We start from the raw sequence: 25,157 nt of genomic DNA, 5'->3' as shown, positions 1-25,157 counted from the left end.
GAGTCACTAAGACTGCATCACACTTCTGAATAGGCATATTTAGCAATATCCTCAAAGTGACTGAGTGGCATCTTTCCACTTTTCAGCTATACTTCCTATGCAGGATGGAAATATACACCTTATATTCATAACAGGTAAATGAAAAGTGAGTCGATGAAAATATTTGTCTTGATTTTTTTTTAAATTCTCATTAAAGTCAGATTTAGCCAGGTCATGGTACAAAACTGCAAAATAATAATGCTGTCAAAATATTTTTTGTTTATCTCTGTATTACATTCATTTTTTACACATTGGGGCTTCATGGATATCTCTCATAAAACTTGTAGCAATTACACTACACTGCAATATCATATTTCAAGTTTTATTTTAGGAAGCTCAGGAGACATACAGTCTTTTAAATTCCCTTGATTATATTAGAAGGTCCATATATTGCCAAATCAAGCAGTTTTCTGGATATGGAAGTAATATGGAATTGGGCAGTGTAGGTTCCCATTGATTATGCAATTCCAGTTCCTGGAATTCTTCCACGTATTTTTGAGGAGGAAAGATCACTTGAGTATATGTGTGATTCACAGTGGGCAGCACTTTCTATGTGGCATGCATACCTGCTTGCTTCTCTACTGGAGATAAAATCTCCAGATTCACCAATATATAAACCATGTTTTAGAATACTTTTACAGTTTCTCTTATAACAATATACTCCAATATGACTGAAAAACTGCAGACATTTAGCACAGTTTCTCCTCTGGGACTCTTATTTCTGTTCAATCTGTTCATATTGTCTATGACTTATAATAAATTCATCACTTTCATCATTTCCCCCTGGAGATATCACTTCACTGGTATTAGTCCATCCCCAGGGTCTTTTATACACATAGGATAAACTCAATTCAATTTATTTTCTGAGTTTCCTGCTTAAGTCGGTATTATTCTATCATAAAACAATTTGTCTGCATTAGAGAAGACCATAAGACTATAGACTTTTCAAAAAACATTTTCAGAGGCGTCCCCCTCTATTGTTCTTATCCAAAAATGCTGTACAGATTTTTTTTTATTTAAAGTCTACATTATTCCAAAGAGTGAATTGAGGCAGGCCAGTGAAAACAACATGAACAAATATTTTAAATTGATAATTTAAAGGGCCTTCTGAGTTTTGGTACCCTATGCCTCGAGGTACAGTAGAAAAAATGGAAAATAGACTACCTTCAAGTTGATCCAAACTTATGGCGACCCTATGAATAGGGTTTTCATGGTAAGCGGTATTCAGAGGGGGTTTACCATTGCCTCCCTCTGAGGCTAGTCCTCCCCAGCTGGCTAGGGCCTGCTCAGCTTGCCACAGCTGCACAAGCCAGCCCCTTCCTTGTCCACAACTGCCAGCTGGGGGGCAACTGGCCACGGCTGCACAGGTGGCAGGGCATGTAACACCTGAGCCACTCACTGTGCGGGTTATCTTTAGCTGGCCCTTTATACCAAGGAGACACGAGCAGGGATTTGAACTCACAGACTCTGGACTCCCAGCCAGGCTCTCCTTCCTGCTGTGCTATTTTCAGACCTGCAGGGAAGAATGATGCAATCTGGCTTTTTGTGATTTGTTCAATTGTCAGGTTTGTTTTATATACTATTTAATTGATTTTAAATGTTATATTTTTATGTTTTTATTATGTATTTTGATGTTTTAACTGTACAGATGGGTAAACCACCCTTGGGATCTCCTGGATTTAGAACAAATAAAATAAAAATAAAATAAATAAAATAAACAAAGACTAATGTTGTCTGATGGATAGCAACTGGCAAGAGGGCTTTTTTGGTTGTGGTGCTGTTTATGGAATGCTCTCCCCAGACAGGCTTACCTGGCATCAGTCCCGATATACTTTCAGTGCTAGGCTAACTCTTTTTTATTGTCCCAGGCTTTTAACTATAGATTTTTTAAAATGTTTAATAGGTGGTAGAATCGTTCTAATGACTAGCTTTATTCTACTATTTCTTTACTGTCATGTGTGTATTTTTTAAAAAATCATTTAATTACTGTTGCTTTTTGCATAATTTCTGTAGGCCACTCTGGACACATTTCTACATTAAAATATGGGATATACATTTTATAAAATATTTTTTTAATGTTCGCCATGAAATACATACAGTTTGCATATTATGCTAAGCCAAAACATGGCTAAGCAAGAAGATGAGACTGTGTGGGTACTCACAGGAAAATTCAGAGCTGCTTTACTCCTCCTCTGGTCTTCCTACTGACACACTATGTGGAACTAAGCCAGAATTTAGGTTAGTGCTGCATGCACATCCAGGCTCATTCTTTGTCTCCCCCAGACAAGCCATGAGCGGTAAGCCAAGAACAAAACCTGGCTTACTGACTGTGGTTTGTCTAGAACAAGACAAACCATGAGCCCAGGTTCAGATGTTATGTTAAGCAAAACCATGGCTTAGCATTGGAAAGTACGGCAGCAGTTGGGGGAGGAGTGAAGTGGCTGCAATTTAACCATGGTCTGGCTTAGCATTACATGTGAATCAAGTTATAGTCTTGCTCAAAGAGGTTGTATAGGATGACTTTGTACAGAGATTCTAATTTATCTATAATTTATCAAACACCATGTTAATGAGGCCACAAAATATTTGGTGTGGGAGAGGTGTGGGGAGCCTTTGGCCCTCCAGATGTTGCTGAACTAAAACTCCCATCATCCCTGGCCATTGGCCATGTTTGCTGGGGCTGATGGGAGTTGCAGTTCAGAAACTTCTGGAGGGTCAAAGATTCCCCACGTGTGATTTAGAAATGGCATATTTTCTAGATGTACAGAAAAATAAGACTGGCACTAAAACCTACCACAAAGGCTAGAAACCCTTTTCTAACATGGAAAAAAACACTGTTGTTTCACATTCAAATAAGCATACCCAAATTCTGTATGTCCAGTTGAAACCATTCATGAGAGTTCATTTGGGGCAAAATAAGAGTTTGCAAATTAGAATACTGACTGAAATAACTAATGTGAGGTTGGGACAGCGAGGGTGGCAGGTGGCGGGGGGAGAGACAGAGAATTAGCCAGGGAATAAGGAATAGTTACCAAGTGAAGCTTCTTTATGTTGCTATCCATAGTCGTTGTGGAAGGGCAACAGCTCAGAGGTAGAGCACATGCTTTTTGTACAGAAGGTCCCAGGCTCAATTACTCACAACTCCAGGTAGGCCTGGAAAAGACCCCATCTCTGAAACTCTGGAATGCCACGTCCAGTCATTGTAGACAAGATTGAGCTAGACAGCCAATGGCATTAGTCAGTATAATGTAACTTCCTAAGTTCCTTCCAAGGCTCCACTGTAATCACATCAACCTATTATTGTGCATTAACTCACTATGTAAGCTGGAGGTCCCTGCAATATCTCTTTCTTGGAGGTATGTAGTGGTGTGTGGGGAGGGATCCCCCATCTTATATGACTAGGTGCTTTACATGAACTGAAAAAGTTGTCACAGACAGCTATTTAAAGCACCGCCGAGATAATGGGTGCCTCATGCACACTAGCCACAAGAACAAATGACTGAGGAAATCCATGAATAAGGACTTGAAGCCCTTGAAACAGGGTTGGGGAATCTGTGGCTCTTTACATTAGGTGTAGCCAACATGGTGCCCTCCAGATGTTGCTGGAGTCCAACTCAGCCCTGACCATTGGCCATGCTAACTGGGGCTGATGGGAGGGCACCATATTGGTCAACCCTGCTCTAGATATTGTTTGGACTCCATCTCTCATCAGCCCCAGATAGTGTGGCCAGTATCGGGAATAATGGGAGTTGTACTCTGATAGCTTCTGGAGGGTCAGGGGTTCCCCACCACTGTCAGGAAGTGGGGCAGGGGGAGCACTCTGTACCATAAACTAAGCCCTACAACTCATGTGATTAAAAGGAGCGGGAAGAATGCTTCAGGCAGGATATAAGCACAGATAATTTACAGAGGGCATGGGCAGTGGGTGTTGATGCTGACCCAGGTAGACATCAAGAACAGAGCAGTGAGCAGTTCTTAAGGAGGATGACAAATCCTATCCATTCAGTTACAATTGTTGGTACTACATATAGGGTGGGTTGCGAAAACAAACAATAAAAAATCAGTAATGGCAAGGAATACTTTTCAGAAATGACAATAACATTTGACTATTTGTCATGGGCCCAGCAGAACGGGGGTAGAGCAGCGAGATGGCAGAGGAGGAAGAGGAGGACTTTGAATGGACTGATGTTGAGCCATTGGGTGCACAAAATTTTGAGAACTCTCTCGCTCTGAACAGTGACAGTTCCACCTCTGAAGCTCTGGTTACCCACGAGGAGGCCCAGCCCAGCCAGGCAGTTGCCATCCTGCCTGAAGTGCCTCCTTTACCCACACCCACTTTGTTGCTTCCCCAGTGCATCGCTCCTCCCTCTTAACGAGGAGGGTCCTGCTGAGGCAGAGCAGCCACCCTCAGCTCATTCACGGAGGCGCCAGCGCTGGCAAGAACAATGCATGCCAACAGCTCCCCTGAGGCAGAGCTCTGGGGTGCACGTGGGCTTCCAGCAGTGACACTCACTTCATGAAAGTAGGGTGCCCGCCCAACCTTACTTAAGCTAGGTGAGGGGGTGAGCCTAGTTGCTGCAATAACTTCTTAATGCAGTGTAGTCCAGTCTAGTCAAGCCTAGTAATGATGCTGAACCCTGTGTAACCTGCATGCTGATTCATAAAGTTCTCTGAACAGAAATAAACCTATTAAAGAAAAGCACAGCTCTTTGTTTGTGACTGACTTCAGGGTGTTTGGGCAGGACACTAGTATTCTTTGGATACACTTCCAATGTAATTGGAAAGGCGTCTGCTGCAGTTATAAAATCAGCTGGTCTCATCAAAGCATTTGTCCTCACTAATGATAATAGCTCATATTAAATACAGCATGGGATTCATACATCTGCTATTTAATGTTCATTACACAAAAGCATGCAGAAGGAATACACTGAAATATAAGCAATTCGAAGAATGGTTAACATTAAAGTTAATATGTTTTTCTAGCATACACATTTGTATGAATGAAGCTAGACAATATGTTATGAAACAAGTAAAATCCTCACAGATGAGAAAACAACTCAGCATACTGAGGTTAGAATGATATTCTGCTTTCTGGAGTAGTGATAATATTTCCCTTACGTATATTCACAGCATCACTACAGAGGTCTCGTTTTAATTTTAATTTGTTTTCAGACAGTCAAAACGAAATAACAACTTTCTTCCTCCCTCCCTTCCTTTAACTAAATTATTTGAAAGAATCTCAATAATCAAGCAGAAGTGGCTTCTGTTTGTTGTTTCCAAAAGAAAACCTACATAATTCCAGAGTGTCATAATTAGCCTAGTATTAGAAACAATAAATCCATAAGATACCCAGTCTTGTGACGTGGACAAACACTTCAACTGCATGATAACCACATGAACAGCAGCCCAAATTCAGTAAGATGTCTGAACTGGATGGCATAGAAATGTATTAATAAATGAGTGAATAAATGAGCAAATGGGAAACTATGTTTAATGTTGGGAAATGAAGGGAGGAGACAATCATTCCAGAGAGAAAGAAGGTGGAAGGGAGGAAGCATCCATTCACAGAACTGGGTGACTGCAAAATTCTCCATAGGAGAATGATGACTTAATGACAACTCAAGAGGGGCTTAATTACTTGGTAATTGTTATTATTTTTACACTCTCTCTCTCTCTCTAGATTTCTTTTCCTCAGCACGCTAAGGAACAAATTCCCTACCAGACTGGGGAGCCCTTATGGCCCTCCCTGACTCCAACATAGGCGGGCAAGACATCCAGTGGGACTGTAAAGCAAATGGCCTGATAATTTATTCCAACAGCTTGCACCCTATGAGGAGAAAAGGATGAAACAGATGTAGTCACACCAGTCACTTCTAATTCAGTAAAAAGGGACTGATGACTAATTTTAGAATTCCCTAATTATAAGCCTCCCCCTCCCCTGCTCCAGCAGTGTTTTAAAAGGCTAGTAATCTCAGGAGGTCTAATAACTATGCTGGAAACAGGGGCTTTTTATCAATAAGCAGCATGCTGTAAAGAGAAAAGGACCTAAATCAAATAGGATACTCTGGTTTCTCTTGTCAAGCCTTTCATTTAGTTGTAATAAGTGGAGAGTCGACACATTTTACAGTTAAGAAACAGCACAAATGCTTTCTCCAACATTTTAAGCATTATAAATTGAAGACACCCCCCCTTTACACTCTTCCTAACTTTCTGTACCAGCAAGAGGGTTGGTTCCTAAGCGACCACTAGCTGTTGAATGAAAAGGTCACATTCTATTGCACATTCCACCCTCAGCATCCAGAAAGCCTGCAATCAAATGTTATGATTCATAATCTCTTCGTAGAGATAATTAATTAAGGTGCACACACACACAAATCAGGAAAATGGGTGTTAAGTGAGCAGTAACATTCTGAATGTCATCTGATTGATAACGGCAATCTTGTAAATTAGAGGACATGTAAAAAGCTGGTCTTTAGCAGGCACATCAGCCATGCACAGGCCGCCATAAAGTTCAATACAGCCTTGTCCTCTCATCCTCCCTCCTGCTCCATCAACACCCATAGGTTGCATGCGGGCAATATGCCAGGCCATTATGGGAAATGGGTGGTCTGTATGTTCCTATCCCACTTTAGCCTTTTTCCTGTGCATGATGAATACAGCCATCACAAATGTTTATTTCTGTACACTGAATTGTTTACAAACACACACACTTCTATATTAATTTGACAGGCCGCAAAAGTTACTCCAGGCAAGTATTCAATGGATGAAGCTGGTGCTGTCTGAAAAGGCTGCTCTGTGTGCTACTTTTCCTAAAGAAGCTCCATCTTCTGAGAATTCACACACTATCAAAACAATCTTATTTTAGAGAAGAAATCTGCGAGGGTTGGTTAGATTTTTTTTTGTCACGCCTTGCAGTATCACCCTGATGGTAGATTCAGATGACAGAAGCCACACAGCAGCAACTTAAAATCCTGCTGTATAGCTATGGAAATCTATGTGGGTGGATTTTAGACTACTGTGTCATTCTTGATTGGTTGAAGTTGCCAGTCTAATTACGCTTATTTATTTCTTCTGGTTTGCCCTACTATCTAGAACAGCCTTCCCCAACCAGGTGCTCTCCAAATGTTTTGAACTACAGTTCCCATCAGACAGCCAACAATTTGGAGGGCACAAGGTTGCAGAAGAATGATGTAGAATATCAGTAGTTTTAAAATGGGCAGGTTACTGCTTAATTGTTTGAACCATTTATTTCCCTTTTCTGAAGCAAAGGAAGAGCTGAAATTTATTTTCTAAGAGCTACTATACTAATAAATTATTTAATATTATGTATTTTTATTGTAAATATAATAGTGGTTTCCATGGAAATAAAAATAATATTTATATAGCACTAATAAATACAGCTTCTACTGTATTCTACAGGCATAGTTATATACATTTCTATCTAGCACTGCACATATCCCTTTCTTTAATTTGAACCTGGTTCAAGTGTGTAAAAGATGAAACCCTGCATTCTACTGCATGTGTTATTTGGCTTCCTCTCTGCTGCAGTATTATGGTGACTTTAGCCCCTTCCATGTATTGAAAGGGGTAGCAAGACCACACTGATGGCTGCTCCTCCAAAGTCTCATTGCTCCCTGGCCAGACACTGAATGTGCATGTCTAAGTTGGAAAAGTTTACATGCGTAGACCAATTGTGTAGATCAATTCTCTTGGGGAAGTCTGTGCAGAGTGGTTTCCCTGGCTCACGCAACTACACTCAACATGCAAAGGCCTGGGGCTGGGAGCTACATGAGCTTCAGCCTCTTTAATGTGTGTATCCCCTTCATGGGCTATCTGCTCTAGCAAGTGGAAAAACCCCAAGAGCATTCAGGAATCCATTGGATTTGTTAGTCTTCAGTGGCAGACCATTCAAAATAGTTCTATCACCCCTGCAAGGGACTGGAGCCATAAGTCCAAACTTCATCAGCACAATGTTGTGATATCCACATGCCCTCATACACATATGTCCAGACCACCTGTTCCTCCATCTGGAGGAAAGACTAAATCACGGGTGTGTCTTGCCCTATGTGCCAGACCAATGAGAACTTGAGACAGCCCCATCGTCGTCATGGGGGCCATGGTCCTCAGCTGGAACACTAGTGGCAGTCTCAGCACTGAATTTTAAATCATCCAGAACTAATGTTTTGGGTTGTCCTAAAACAGCCTCTAAAGGGCTGTAGCTCAGCTGCAGAACATCTTGCAGGAAGTCCCAAGTTCAATCTCTGGCATTTCTAGGCAGGGCGGTCAGCGACTCTTGCCTGAAAACTCTGGACAGCTGCTGCCAGCCAGTGTAGACAGTGTTGAGTTAGATGGACCAATGGTCTGTCTCAGTATAAGGCAGCTTCCTATGTTCTGAAAACCATACCCAAGCCTGCCTCCTCCAGCTCTGAGAAGCTGCTGGTCAGCAGAGTGGATGGTACACCAGCGGCAACTCTAGTTCACTGTCTCCTTGGCCTGACACCAGGTGCAAGCCCTCACAGCCAGCTCCAAGACAAAGGGGTTTCCTGGTGATGGAAAATGAAAGTGCTGTGGATCACAGCAGTTCCCCCCTCCTAACAGTCCTAGCAGCCTGTGCTGATGCTGCAGCAAATATCCAGCTGAGTACAGATTGATCAGATCAGATAACCTCAGCTCAGCCACTCAGGTCTCAGTAATATGTATATTTATTTTTAAAGTTTTGCTGATTGTATCTGTTTTATTGATAATTTTATTATGTACACTATTTAGAGACTTCTAATTAAGCAATCTATATATTTTTCTTAATAAAATAAAATATAAATAGAAGCTAGAGTCGTCAGAGCCATCACCTTAAACTTTAAGCCAGACCTCTTTTATGCCCCAATGGCTTCCTGGGTGTGAGGAGCAGAGCTAGGAATCCTGATCTGTCTGCAACCTTCCATTTGACTCCAGGCCTTTCCTGGAGCACTATTTCCTTTCCTGGAGTCTGCTGTTCTTGGATGCCGGTGTTCAACTTCAGAGCCTTTATTCTTTCCAACTTCCCTGGAGATGTCTGTGGTACCACTTCCTTCCCTGTTCCCCCTACAGACTCTACCAGAAACAAGATAAGCATTCAATTACTATAATGAGCTAGCTGCCTTTGAGGCTAAACTAGACATGATCAGAAGTGGATATGGACAAAGGCAGCTGTGGGGACACCCAATTAGGATTAGGGCTGCGGGAGGGGGGAGAGGAGAGAGTTAACCCTTTCCCCCAATGCTGAAGCCTCAAACCAACTGCTATTAGCTACAATGGGGACAACTGTGTGTTTCTATGTGTCCCCCCCATCTATTAGCAGCTTTAGAGGCAACATAAGAAGGTGGCCTCATCCCTTTCCTCTTATTTGATAGTCTCAGTCCAAATCAGCCGCCTGCAACTGCTTATAGCAACAACAACAAAAGGGGGAGAGAGAGAAGAAAGAAATTAAAGATTTTTAGTTTTGCTCTGTTTCCAATCAGAAATTCTGAACCAGGAAAAGAAGCATTTATACAAGAAATCATATGAATGTGACAATTTTGGTGATATTCTGAAAAGGAGAATGAGGGAAGGATTGGAAATTGCCTCTCAAAAAATTTAACTTTGAATTTTACAAAGGTGTCACAAAAACGTAATGAACAATAAATATATCCCACAAGGCTTTCAAGAAGAGAATATTAGAACCCTTGCCTGTAGCAACAAAACATTCCCTATAACATCTAAAATACTATATATTAGTGTTATAGAATTGCTTGGTGGATATGTCCAATACTTTGGGGACATGTATTTTGTCTTGTCTATAATTTGTTTCTTCAACAGATTAAGAAGAAATATTTCTCTCACAAATAAAAAGATGCTTGCAATCTGGTTTTGCTCTATTCGGTTCAAAAACGACACATTACGATAAATATGTAACATTCAGCTGTCTATGGGTTCTATCCCATTAAATCATACTAAGAACAGATCTAACCAATTGTCTTATGCTAGTTATGGCCATTTATTTCAGTGGGTCTACTCTATGACTTAGTCGGATACAACCCACTATGTTTTATAATTCAAAATAAGTATGGGAGCCCTAATCCAAGCCACACCATAGGTAGTAGTCCCAATCCAGGATGGGGCCCCCTACACTTAATTTTTAGTAAAACATACATAGGAAAAAATGTTGCATGCTACACATTTAACATAATGTGTACTTTGACCTTAATTAATGGTTTATAATTTCTTAGTTTTCAAATAAATCTAACTGCTAATAGAACCCTATTTCAACATTTTTTTCATTTTGAACTGATGTAGAACAATAACAACAATGTCCGATATCCTGGTTAACTGAACATCTGTTCAGATTGGCTACAGACATTACATACCCAAGACGACAGGAAGTGCATATAATGTCCAAAATTCAATATTTGTTTCTTCTCTTGCAGTCAGATATGACAGTTCCCAGCACTGGAACAGCATGCATATCAGACCACAGGGAGAGATGTTCAAGTTGAATTTTGGACATGATAAAGGTATGTTGAGAACAAGAAGCCCCCAGTTCCTGTCCCACATTATGTAACATCCAGAACCACTCTTAGCTTGGATTACTTCCACATATTTAATGACATATATCATAATTTTATGTGAAGACTTAATTTTTCTCTAAGCTATAGTCTGGGGAGGGACCTCTGTTCCACAGCCCTAAGAAGGTCCACCAGGCTTCCCCATTTGGCCTACCAGACCATTTTGGCCTAGCCATGCCCACCTGCAAATCACCTGACATCATGTACAACATCAGGAATGAGAGGTAAAAAGGTGGCTGGGCCGGGGCAAAAGGGGCTTCTGAAACCCTGGTTTTGAAGTCCTGACAATCAGCTGATTGTTGGGGCTTCAAAGCAGCAGCACCTGTTATTGTGACATCAAGTAGAATTGACAAGTGGGAATCCGCCTCCGATCTGTCAGCTTGGGCCTGCAGGGGATAGGGGAGATAAAAATCTGGCCTGCCAGCCAGATCCAGTTCACCACCCCTGCTATAGTAATACGGCAACTGCTTCTTAAATGATTATTGCAACTTTAAACATTTAGCCTTAATTGGCTTTGATCCAGACGAGAACCACATAATTTGTTTTTCTGTTCATTAAAGAAAGGGCCATAGTTCAGCAGCAGAACACATTATCTGCATCAAAAAGGTCCGAAGTTAAATCCCTAGCATCTCCAAGTAGGGCTGGGAGAGACTCCTGCCCCAAATCCTGGAGAAATGCTGACAGCTAGTGTCAACAGTACTGAACTAGATGGACCAATCCATCTTGGTATAAGTCCTGTGCAGAGCTACAACTCTGGCTGGGGCTGATGGGAGTTGTAGTTCAAAAAAGTAACTTTTCCAAGCTCTGGTCCTGTGTTCCTATGTAAGTGAGCCAGCTGAAATATGCTGTCAAGGAATATTCTGCTGAAAGCATGGACTGTACACAGGGATATTTTTCACATGTCCCGGAATGTGTCCTGTTCTGAAATATTGCAATTCACCAAATAACACCGTTCTTCCTTTTGACTAGTCAGAAGAAGTGACTGAGCAAGATCACAAATTGTCATATATTCCACTTCAGGAGATGGTTTTGAGCTTTCCCACTGCCCCAGTAGCATTCAGGAGTCTCGGGTGTACTGTTGAGATCCCCCGGACTGTTGGTTCTGGGGGATATCAACATCCAATCCCGAGGCCACCTTATCCGGGGCAGCTCAGGATTACATGGTCTCCATGACAACCATGGGACTGTCCCAATATGCCATTGGCCCAACACATGTAGCAGGGCATACTCTAGATTTGGTTTTTGCAACTGGACATGGAGTTGGTGATCTGAATATGGGGGGGCCTTACATCAGTCCCTCTGTCATGGACAGATCACTGTTTGCTGAAGTTTAGACTTACAGTGGCTTTTCCCCTCTGCAAGGGTGGGGGACCTATTAAGTTGGTCCACCCCCAGAGACTAATGGATCCGGATGGTTTCCAAAGGGCTCTGGGGAGTTTTCCAGCTGATAGGGCTGGCGCTCCTGTCGAAACCCTGGTCGAGCTGTGGAATACAGAAATGACCCGGGCAGTTGACATGTTTGCTCCTGAGTATGGCTCCATGGTATACCCCAGAGCTGAGAGCGATGTAACAATATAGGAGATGGTTTGAGTGCAGATGGAGATGAACTCCTAGTGGATGCAATTATACACTGGTAAGTGCCTATGGTAAGCTGTATTTAGGGGCAGTAAGGGCAGCAAAAAAACAGTATTTTGCTGCCACTATCAAATCATCAATCTGCTGCCCAGCGGAGCTCTTCAGAATTGTCCGGGGGCTATTACATTCTGGCCCCAGGGACATGGTAGAACCATCTGAGGCCCGCTGTAATGAATTTGCTAGGCACTTCCAGGATAAAATCTTTAGCATCCGCCAGGACTTAGACTCCAGTGTTATAGCAGGTGAATCATGCGAGGTATCCAGAGCACAGCCTTGTCCCAATTTCTTGGATGAGTTTCAGTTGGTGCAGCTTGAGGCTGAAAAGGTGCTCGGACAGGTTCGTGCAACCACTTCTGTGTTGGATCCTTGCCCTTCTTGGCTAATAAAAACTAGCAGGGATGGAACAGCTGGCTGGGCCAGGGAGGTGATTACTGCCTCTCTGCGAGAGGGGGTTGTCCCTGGCTGCCTGAAAAAGGCGGTAGTGAGACCACTCCTGAAGAAACCCTCCCTGGACCCAGAAAATCTTAACAATTATAGGCCAGTAGCAAATGTTCCGTTTCTGGGCAAGGTCCTGGAACGAGTGGTTGCAGGCCAGCTCCAGACACTCTTGGATGAGACCGATTATCTGGATCCATTTCAGTCGGGTTTCAGGCCTGGTTTTGGAACAGAAACAGTCTTGGTCGCCCTGTATGATGACCTTTGTCGGGAGAGAGACAGGGGGAGTGTGACTCTGTTGATTCTCCTTGATCTCTCAGCGGCTTTCGATACCATCAACCATGGTATCCTTCTGGGGAGACTGGCTGAGCTGCAAGTGGGAGGGACTGCATTGCGGTGGTTCCGCTCCTACTTGGCAGGTCGCCTCCAGAAAGTGGTGCTTGGGGAACATTGCTTGGCACCCTGGACTCTCCAGTATGGGGTTCTGCGGGGGTCAGTTCTGTCCCCCATGCTGTTCAACATCTACATGAAACCGCTGGGTGCAGTCATCCAGAGCTTTGGAGTGCGTTGCCATCAGTATGCTGATGACACGCAGCTCTATTTCTCCTTTTCGTCTTCTTCAGGTGAGGCTGTCAATGTGCTGAACCAGTGCCTTGCTGCGACAATGGACTGGATGTGGGCTAATAAACTGAGGCTCAATCCAGACAAGACTGAGATGCTGCTAATGGGTGGTTCTTCTGACCGGATGGTGGATGTCCAACCTGTCCTGGATGGGGTTGCACTCCCCCTGAAGGGGCAAGTTCGTAGCTTGGGGGTTCTCCTAGAATCATCTCTATCACTTGAGGCTCAGGTAGCCTCAGTGGCATGGAGTGCCTTCTACCAACTTCGGTTGGTGGCCCAACTACGTCCCTATCTGGACAGGGATAACCTGGCTTCAGTTGTCAATGCTCTGGTAACCTCTAAATTAGATTACTGCAATGCACTCTACTTGGGGCTGCCTTTGAAGACGGTTCAGAAACTGCAGTTTGTGCAAACTGCAGCAGCCAGATTGGTAACAGGGACCAGATGGTCCGAACATATAAAACCGATTCTGGCCCACTTGCACTGGCTGCCTTTATGTTTCCGAGCTCGATTCAAGGTGCTGGTTTTGACCTATAAAGCCTTACACGGCTTGGGACCACAATACCTGATAGAACGCCTCTTCCGATACAAACCCACCCGTACACTACATTCAAGATCAAAGGCCCTCCTCCGGGTGCCTACTCCAAGGGAAGCTTGGAGAATGGCAACAAGAGAGAGGGCCTTCTCAGTGGTGGCCCCCAAATTATGGAATGATGTATGTGACGAGGTGCGCCTGGCGCCAACACTGTTATCTTTTCGGCACCAGGTCAAGACTTTCCTCTTCTCCCAGGCATTTTAGCATGTGTTTTATATTGTTTTAAATTTTTAAATTGTGTTTTAAATTGTTTTTTAAAAGATGTATCTTAAATTGTATTTGTTTTTAGTTACTGTAAACCTCCCAGAGAGCTTTGGCTATGGGGCGGTATACAAGTATAATAAATAAATAAATATTTCCATCTTCCTCTCACCATACACAACAATCTTAATCTGTAGTATTCTTCTCCTTACTTCAGTTAACAATCATTTGAATTGCCATACTTTGTCATAATTCTTCCACTTTGTTGTCACTGTGCTGCTTAATACACATAAATGCACTTCTGCCCTGATTAAAGTTTCAACCTGAACAACCGCTAGTCTTGGCTTTGGTATAAGGTCTGCCACTAGTGTACATACGAGAGCCACTGTGCCTTCATAAGAAAAAAAAAAGAGTTGCATGAGAAGAGAGTGTAGCGCAAGTCATTCACATTTCCAGTTGCTGCTTCTTGTGAACATCTGAACTGGCTTTGGCTCATAACAATTCCTAACACTGTTATTTTTGGAAATCTTTACTGGTATGGGAAGAAACAACACAACATGCATCCATTCTAATTGAGTGATCCCACTCTCCGTTGCAGAACATGTTATCTTTGCCTAAAATTCTGTTCAGTACTGTATGCAATTATGCGTCATTGCATGCTATGTTGTTGCATAACTAGCAGCTGCAGTGTTGGGAATCCCTAGACATGGGAATGAATGTTGGTTCTCTCTCAACAAACCGAGAAAGACAATTATATGAATCAACCTGAAGGCCACTCACTTACTGCAAGTCTGAGAATTTAATGCTTAGCAACTCAGGATACCACTAGGCACGTCATTAAATACCTCTGCCAAACAACAGAAAACTGAAAAGCCTCAAATTGTTATTCTAGGTTTATGCAACTCAATGGGAAAGCTGTCATTAATTTACAATAAAAGCTGGCATCAAAGAGGGCATATACAAACCTTATCTTCTTCTCTAGAGTTAATTCTGCAGTAGGTATCACATGCATACACACAACTCCAAACTACTCTTTGAACTGAGTTCAAAAAGTAGCTTGGTGATTAGGTACAAGAGATTTTCAAAGGAAAACACTGCCAATAAGTACATAGTATTTCCCCACACAGCATTTTCCCCTTTGAAAAGCTCTCATACCTAATTGGTGCAGTTCAAAGAGCAGCTTGGATATTCTGGGAGTGTATCTTCTGCACAGATAGTTCCCAAAACACGGCAGGTGCAGGCAGAAACCAAATATTTTAGCCTGTACTTTTTTGGGGGGGGGGGGAACAGAATATAAATACGAAATATGCAGACATATAAAAATACAAAGTGGAGGCAACTGCTCCAATCCAACAGTTCCACATAGTTAAGGCCCAATGACACAAAAGGGACATAATCATGCAAAATTATGAGCAAGACTGTAGCCTATAAAATCAAGAGTACCTAAAAAAGGAATTATATCTCTCATCTAGTTTAGTTTCCAATAGCTCAACAGAGCTGCCTAATTCCATTTAACCACTGTTGCTATTCTGTGTACTATAAAAAAGTTATGAGCCATTTGGTGCCTCCTCCTGAGTCTAATCTGTCTCCCTTTCCAGTTATTGTACACAGGACATATCCATATTGTTCAGATCTTCCACAGAAAACTTGATTCTAATGATCTTCCTGCTCACTTCGCAATAAGTACAGCTGTTCCTATTTGCATAAAACATACCCTCGAGATTGCTCTCCTATGGCCAGAAAGCTGCAGACTAACTGCTCTTCAACACCAAATCTATATTTAATATTCTACAGGCAGGAACCATAACTATTAGACATGGCTGAGTTCCCCTTGGTTCACCTTGCAATGAATTTGGTTTTTCTGAGCTTTCTCAGAAAATTCTTCCGAAAAAGCTCAAGATTTTCTGTGCTTTCCCCATGAAATCTCAGAAATACCAAGCATAGGTCACCTTCAGCTCTCTTTGCCAGTCACCCCCAGTAAACGTACCCTTGCAAAGGGAGTGGTAGTAAAATTACAGTGGGAAGAATTTGCTGGAGACAGGAACGGAGTTATCCTTAATGCCTGCATGCCCCCAAGTGTCATTTCCTCCTAGGACCCATGGGACCTGACATTTCCTGTGCCATTCAGTTCAAGGTTATTCGAATGCCCGATCACCGTCTTCCAAAGCAGCTACTTTACTCCCAACTTAAGGATGGAAAATGGAATATCGGTGGACAGCAAAAAAGGTTTAAAGATGTTCTCAAAGCTAATCTAAAAAAATGTAACATAAGCATCGAGAACTGGGAAGCCTTGGCCCGTGAGTGTCCCAATTGGAGGTCGGCCATTATCAAAAGTGCTATAGACTTTGAAGAAGCACGAGTACCGGGCAAAAGGGACAAACGAGCAAAGTGGAAGGCACGTCAAGCAAATCCTCATCGTGACCATCTTCTATCTGGAAACCTATGTCCTCACTGTGGGGGGCTGTGTGGATCCAGAACTGGCCTCCACAGTAACTTACGGACCCACTGTTAAAGACCTTACCCTGGAAGACAATCTCACTCGGGCACGAGTGATCACCAATGAATGAATGAATGAATGATTGGAGGAAGGGACATAGGAAATGATAAGTCCCAGAGACATTGGCAGGAAAGAAACATCAAGGCCTTTAGAATGAAGTCTACAAGGCCCTTCCTGTCTCCAACAAACCTTTTCCATCACTAGTTCCCTCCCCACTTCACATAAGTAACCCTATATTTTCAAAATGCACTGCTATCAAAGGGATAGCATACTGTACACTTAAGTGCCCATCAGTCTTATGGGTGAGAGAGGAGATGGTTTAGATCTATTCCCCTTATTCTTTCTATTCCTCCTCCTCTCTCACTCTCTTGACAGCCTTGGAAATCACATCTGGCAAGGGTAGAATGCAGGAACCACAATAGTAAGTCAAATGGGTCCATTCACTGCTCAAGTACTCCAAGCCTAGAGATGGCAGGGTCGTCTTATTGGGACTGTGAAAGGGAGACAGTGCTATGGTCTGCATACAACTGCTTCAGCACCACCCCTCATTGCTTCAAACCTAAACTTTCAGCACAGAGTGTCCATCTTGTATACTCCCACTCCTAATGGATTCATACTTCAGCTCCAGGCCACCCCCATCCTTCAGGTCTCTCAGATCTAAACTAAATGTGACTCAGCAACTGCATGCATACATCTCACTATGTCTTTTTATACAAAGGTAGCCACTGGATTGGTGATCCATTTCAGGGGCAAAGACCTAGGGACAAGGAGATGAGCCTAATTCACATTCTGTCTCCTCCCGCTCTCCCTCAAAATTGACATTGACATTAGCTTTGGAGGGAAAAATATTCAAGAAAACTACAAGTATCATCCCTTCCCCCCATGGGGGGAGGTGCTTTTAGCAAAAGAGAAAGATTCATTTTTCATTGGCCCATAGTTCTTCACTTTCAAAGTGGTGACCTAATCATTGAAAGTGACAGAGAGACAAGAACTGGCTGTATTATTGTCATTTTTAAAAATTTCCTGCTTCAACCAACTTCTAGATCTCAAATTGTCAGACTGTTACAGGTTTCCACTGTCTATATTAACTGTCTAATGGAATTACATGATCTCTCAGGGAGGAATCTAAACCTAAAATCTGCCAGGATGAGCTAAGTTTGGAATAGGTGAATCTCTGGCTGAGCCAGGGTTCAGCTGAAACCAGGGTAAATCCCCCCAAAGGGGGCATTCCAGGGGAGTGATGGGATAGTGGCAGGACAGTGCAGGGGAAGACTTACCCCTATTCCAAACACAGTTTGGCTCAGTCACATGACCTGGCAACCCAGTGGAAGTTATACTGGGGAAAAAGGGTGGTGCAAGTCAAACTCTGTTTTAAACATTTGTTTTCCCAGTATGGGGATGGTTGCACTTACTTTGGAGGAAGGACCAAAGCTCAGAGACAGAACCAGTAAAACTGATTTTCTGGCAAGTTTTGAATTGCATCAGAAATTAGGGCAATTTGCATTGGATTTTTTAAAAGATGCCCTAGAGAGTGATCAAATTTAGCATATTTGTTTTACGTGTGGTTAGCAAATGAACTAAAATCTTTGAAACTGCTAACCTTGCATAATTTTTATTTGAAATTGGCATCCATTCATTGTTACAAATTAATTTATGAAACGGGAAGTTTTCCATAGAAGAACAAAGCACTGGAAAATCTGAAATCCCCATATCACTGGATAGGAGTGTTCACTTTGGAGGAGAGAATGGGCAAGTGCCTGGGGCCCAACATTTTAGGGACCCCCCCAAATCTTGTACAAATCCTGCCTGTCACTTTTATAGTCAAGTCAGTCACACTCTGCCTTGTCTTTAACCCAGCAATACTGCAGGCAAGCAAGTCTCTCCCTATGAAAATACAGGCAGAGGGACTTTCCCCTCTTAAAGCCAGGCCAATCCACACCAGTAGTACTTTAGTTCCTTGGCTGGGTGCTATCCTTATGCCTTTTTTTTCTGCACATGCCCAGTTACCCAGTTTACTCAAGACATCAGGAGGCAGAGGAGGCAACCATTTTGTTTTAGTAAGAGAGGAAGGGTGAAGAAATTTACAATTTCACAGGTATTGTTTCACAGTGAAATCTCAGAGTACAGAAAATATTGTCTTCAGCATATTTCACTAGCTCTGATTAGAAGTTGAAGAAGAAGGGGGAAGTGGCACTGGAGGGTAACTTCGTTGTTGAGCAGAATATCAATTTACACAGAATTTATTATCTCTTTGCAGATGAAAAATCATAACATTATTTGTAACACATGCTTTGAAAATGCCGTCTGAAACTCATTGGAAGAGTTGCATTGCTAGTGTAAAAGTTGTATGTTGCAAGGCTTTTTGAATTTATAAAGCCTGTTGTGAGAAAATAATGTTCGTTTCTCGTTTCTGAAAAGAAACGAACATTATTTTCTCACAACAAGCCATTATTGAATTATTGAAGATGCCTGCCGTTGATGGTGTAACTTGTGCTGAAGCTGAGGTCTTTTGCCTGAACTTCAGTCATTCACATTTCTTTTTAGTACATTTGGTTGGCATGACATCCTGTCACAAGTGAGTAAAGGTAATGCAAAATATGGATATGCAGCTAGATGCTGGAGTAATATTCATTACTATGACCGAGTATAGAGATCATGGGTTTCAAAAAGCAACAGAAGGTGCTGAAAAAAATTGCTACAACATTTGAGGATCCCACTGAGATAATATTCCCACATCAGCATGACAGAAACACAGACTTTCCCGAGATGAAATGTTAGATGACCCCATTCTTGATCCAAAAGACAAATTTTGGATACAATTCTTTAATGTTATGGTGGATGAAACAATTGTTCACCTAGAGGACAAATGTAAGTCAACGGTACAGTTTAGAGACAGGTATCGATTCATATTTGATGTTAAATCTTTAGCTAAAATGGGAGGTAAAGGCCTTGCAAAGGGCTAAAAAGATACATCTTTGCACCTTGATGGAGACATTGAATCAACAGAGCTGTTGACTGAGATCAAGAGGGTTTTTTTAGGTTATATATTCAACCTCAAGAAATATGCACAGCTTTGGCAGCCCTTCACTTTACTCATAAGTTTAATATTCAAAATATTTATCCCAATTTATGTGTAGTACTTTGCACTATTCTCACATTACCTGCAACTGTTGCATCTGGGAGGTCATTCCTAAGCAGAAATTGATAAAAAATTATCTGCGCTCTTCTATGTCACAAGACAAGATTATATTATTGTATTTTAATCCAGTTTTGTACACCGCCCAGAGAGCTACTAGCTATGGGCGGTCTAGAAATGAAACGAAATAAATAAATAAATAAATAAGAGCACCCAGTAGGATTAGCACTAACTTCAGTTGAACATAAAATTAGGAGAGGTCTAGATTTCAGTGATTTTATTAAGGACTTTGCTTCCAGGAAAGCTCAAAAAAGTTCATTTCATCAAATAGGTACTAGAGAATGACACTTAGATGATTAACCCCTGTATCTTTATTTATCAGTGAACTGGCTATCACCAATTCACCATATGCCCCCCCTACCATAATATCATACAATATTTTTTTTAGGATTTTTTTTTTGCTGTTTTTGTTTACATATTAAGGCAATGGCTTGTTTATTTATTTATTTATTTATATCCCACCCTTCCTCCCAGAAGGAGTCCGGGGTGGCAAACAAAACACTAAAAATACTCTAAAACATCTTAAAAACAGACTTTAAAATATATTAAGACAAAACATCTATAAAAACATGTTTTAAAAAAAGCTTTAAAAACATCTGAAAAAGCAATTCCAACTCAGTGTCAGACTGGGATAAGGCTTGTTGAAAAAGGAAGGTCTTCAGTAGGGGCTGAAAAGATAACATAGATGGTGCCTGTCTAATATTTAAGGGGAGGGGATTCCAAAGAGTAGGTACCATTACACTAAAGGTCCACTTCCTATGTTGTGTGGAATGGACCTCCTGATAAGATGGTATCTGCAGGAGGCCCTCACCTGCAGAGCACAGTGATCAACTGGGTATATAAGGGGTAAGACAGTCTTTCAGATATCCTGGTCCCAAGCTGTATAGGCCTTTGTACACCAAAGCTAGCAACTTGAACTTGGCCTGGTAGCTAATGGGCAGTGAGCGCAATTCTTTCAGGAACAAGGGGATATGTTGGTGATACCCTGCCCCAGTGAGTATTTTTTTTCCAATAATTTTTATTCAAATTTTCATAAAACAAACAAAACAAAATCAAAAGAAACATAACACAATAAGATTAAAAATAAAAATAAAAAGTTGACTTCCGATTTGTCACAGATCAGCTATAAATATATAATATATATCAAACCTGTCCCTTAATACATACAAAATCACTGTTCTCCATAGTCTATCTTAATTAATCGTCAAATCCCATTATCATCATTTCATTTTTATCCTTCAACAAAAAGTCCAAGAGAGGCTTCCATTCCTTAAGAAATGTATCTGTCCATTTTTCTCTAAGTAAACATGTCAATTTATCCATCTCTACTAAGTCCATTAATTTCAATAGCCATTCCTCCGTTGTTGGCGTTGATTCCATTTTCCACTTTTGTGCATATAATAATCTTGCTGCCGTAATCATATATAATTTTATTCTTCCATATTTCTTTTCTATTTGTTTATCCATAAAACCCAATAAAAAAATTCTGGTTTTGACTGAATATTTATCTTTAGGATTTTTTGCATCATCCTACCTATCTGTGCCCAAAATGATTTTGCCTGTTTACACAACCACCACATATGATAAAATGATCCTTCTTGTTGTTTACATTTCCAACAAGTATTAGAAACATTACTATACATTTTTGACAACTTTTCTGGAGTCATATACCAACGATACATCATTTTATAAAAATTTTCTTTAAGGTTATAGCATAATGTAAATCTCAAGCCTTTTTTCCACATATTTTCCCATTGATCCATTTGTATATTATAACCAAAAAATTTTGCCCACTTTACCATACACTCTTTTACTTGTTCTTCTTCCATATCCATTTTCAGCAAGAGTTTATACATTTTCGCAATTATATTTTCATCATTTGTACACAAACCTATTTCAAAATCAGATTTATTTATTTCAAACCCATACATTTTCTTATCCATTTTATATCTTTCTAACAATTGTAAATAGGCAAACCATTGAGAACTATATCCTTCCTTTATCAGTTGTTCTCTCTCTTTCATTATATATTCTCCATGTATATTTTCTAATAGTTCTTGATATGTTAACCATTTCTCTTTTCCAGCCATTTCTCTTCTATAAAATGCTTCTTGACTTGAAACACATAATGGTATTTTCGAATAAAACCTTGGTTTGTATTTATTCCATATTTTCAACAGAGGACGTCTTATAAAATGATTATTAAAATTCACATTAACTTTTACTTTATCATACCATAGATATCCATGCCATCCCCACTTTAGGTCATGGCCCTCCAAATCCAATAGCCTTTTATTCCTCAATAAAAACCATTCCTTTATCCAGACTAAACAACAGGCAGCATAATAAAGTCTCAAATTCGGTAATCCCAGTCCTCTTTCTTTGGCATCTTGTAATAATTTAAATTTAACTCTTGGTTTTTTTCCCTGCCAAACAAATTTAGAAATATCTTTTTGCCATTGTTTAAAAGGTAAATCAGAGGATATGACAGGTATTGTTTGAAACAAAAACATCATTCTCGGCAGTACGTTCATTTTTATCACGGATATTCTTCCCATTAATGACAATTGTAATTTATCCCATCTTAACAAGTCTTTCTTAATCTCTGTCCATAGTTTTTCATAATTATTATGAAACAACTTTGAATTTTTATTTGTCATAATAATACCTAAATATTTCAACTTTTCCTCTATTTTAAAATCTGTCTTGTCCATCAACTCTTTTTGTTCCCTTGAAGATAAAATTTTCACCAACATCTTTGTTTTTTGATTGTTGATCTTAAATCCTGCTAACGGTCCAAATTCTTTTAATTTGTCCATCAATGCATTAATTCTTTCCAATGGATTTTCTAATACAATTATCAAATCATCAGCAAATGCTCTCAATTTATATTCCTCTTTTTTTACCTTTATTCCCAAAATCCTTTTATCTTGCCTTATATCTCTAAGCAGCACTTCCAAGACCAAAATAAATAAAAGGGGAGATAATGGACATCCCTGTCTTGTACCCTTTTGTATTTCACATGAGTCCGTTAACCCTCCATTAACAATTATCTGTGCCTTCTGAGATGTATAAATAGATCTAATCCATTTTATAAAGTTATCTCCAAAATCCATTTGCTCCAAGACCTTAAACATAAATTTCCAATTCAAATTATCAAATGCTTTCTCAGCATCTAAAAAGATCAAAGCTGCTTGTTTATCATTTCGTTGTTCTAAGTATTCCAACACATTCAAAACATTCCTGACGTTATCACGTAGTTGTCTTTTAGGTAGAAACCCTGCTTGATCTTCCTGAATAAATTGTTGCAATATTACTTTCATTCTTTCTGCCAAAATCGTTGTAAAATTTTTATAGTCATTATTCAATAAAGATATCAGCCGATAATTTTTTGTTTTGGTTAGATCCTGCTCCTCTTTAGGTATTAATGTTATATTGGCATTTTTCCAACTATCCGGTATCTTCCCCTCTTGCAAAATAGAATTCATTGTATACTGTAAAGGTAATAAGAGTTCCTCCTCCAAGCATTTGTAATACATTGCTGATAGTCCATCCGGTCCTGGCACCTTTCCTAATTTAATTTTACTTACAGCCTCAGATATTTCTCTTGACGTAATAGGACCATTAATAGCTTGTCTCTGAAAATTTGTAATTTTAGGCAAATTCTGTTTAAGTATATACTCTTCTATTTTTTCAGAGGGAATTTCCTGATACTTGTACAAAGTTGAATAATATTGATGGAAAACCCTTTGGATTTTTACATTGTCTGTCAACATCTCATCTCCTTGTATCTTTAAAATAAGATTTTTTTGTCGTTCTTTTCTTAATTTATATGCTAGCAATTTCCCCGGTTTATTTGCAAATTCAAAAGTCCTTTGCTTGGCAAAGTTTAATTTCCTTTCAATTTCTCTAACTGTCAACATTGACACTTGTTTCTGTAACATTTTAATTTGATTTACAATAGAAACTTTAGTTGGATTCTTTTTCAATTCTTCCTCTTTTTGTTTTATTTCTTCCAAGATTAATTGCATTTTCTGTTGTTTCTTCTTTTTTAATTCAGAGTTACATTTAATAAAATATCCCCTCATAAATGCTTTACTTGTATCCCAAACAATATTTTCATCTGTTCCTTTATGTAAATTGTGTTCAAAAAACTCTTTTAATTTCTTCTTACATTCTTGTACTACTTTGTCATTCTGTAATAAAGATTCATTTAGTCTCCATCTAAATCCAAGATTTTTTTTTAAAAAAGTCAATATCACTGGGTTGTGATCCGAAAAAGTTTTTGGTAATATATCCATTTTGGAAATGTCTTTCACTAGACTTTTAGACATCCAAATCATATCAATCCTCGAGAATGTTTTATGTCTTTCTGAAAAATAAGTAAATTCTTTTGCATTGTCATTTATATATCTTCAAGCATCCACCAATTCTAAATTTTCCATCAATTCAAAGCAAATCTTCGGTAATTTACCCTGTGTCTCTTTAATATTTTTCTCAGAAAGTCTGTCCATTTTTGGTAAAATTACTCCATTCCAATCACCCATAACACCAATGATCATATGCAAACTCTGATAATTTTTCCATAAGTCCTGTATAAAACCTTGTTTTATCTTCATTGGGGGCATAAATGCCCACTATCAAAATTTTTGTATCTTGTAAAGTAATTTCAACCCCCACAAATCTACCACTGTCATCCAATAATATAAATTTAGGAAACAATTGTGGGTTAATATAAAGAACAACACCATTTTTTTTTTGATCCAGCCGAAATAAATTCTTCACCCAAATTTTTACAAATCAAATATTTGGAATCTTTCTTCTTGATATGAGTTTCTTGTAGACAAATTATATCCAATTTTATTTTTTTCAAATAATGAAACACCTTCTTTCTCTTCTGCGACGTATTGGCTCCATTTATATTCCAAGTTAGATATTTGTAATCCATCTTTAAGCATGTATTTTAAAAAGTACCTGATGCTCCCTTTAATCCATCATCTTCCTTTCCCTCCTCTGCATGTTCCTGTTGTCTTTGTTTCCCAGGAATTATATCCATGTCTTTGAGTTTGTCTTCTTCCATGTCTTTTGAAGCTTTTCTCAAGAAGTCCCTTGCTTTTTGAACAGTATTCAATCGATATTTTTGTTGTCTGAATGTAAAAATCACTCCTTCTGGAACATCCCACCTAAATTGAATTTTACATTGTTTAAGTTTTTCTGTAAAGAAAGCATATTCTTTTCTCTTGCGTAGAAGTCTAATAGGGATTTCTTTCATCACCAGTATTTCCTTACCATCAATTTTAAAGATATTATTGAAGTGTTGTTGTAATACCATATCTCTGGTCCTCTTTTTTACAAAATGCA

General features: G+C 39.9%; 1 protein-coding gene across 3 annotated transcripts in view; it reads right to left on the bottom strand.

Moving 5' to 3' along the window:
• Positions 1-25,157, bottom strand: part of KCNQ5 (potassium voltage-gated channel subfamily Q member 5) — a 556,888-nt gene that overhangs the window by 317,633 nt on the left and 214,098 nt on the right. The gene's annotated exons all lie outside the window — the stretch shown is intronic.

The sequence above is a fragment of the Rhineura floridana genome, chromosome 4 (assembly GCF_030035675.1).
Source record: "Rhineura floridana isolate rRhiFlo1 chromosome 4, rRhiFlo1.hap2, whole genome shotgun sequence".
In the NCBI taxonomy this organism is placed as follows: Eukaryota; Metazoa; Chordata; class Lepidosauria; order Squamata; family Rhineuridae; genus Rhineura; species Rhineura floridana.
This window is presented reverse-complemented; position numbering and strand designations above follow the sequence as displayed.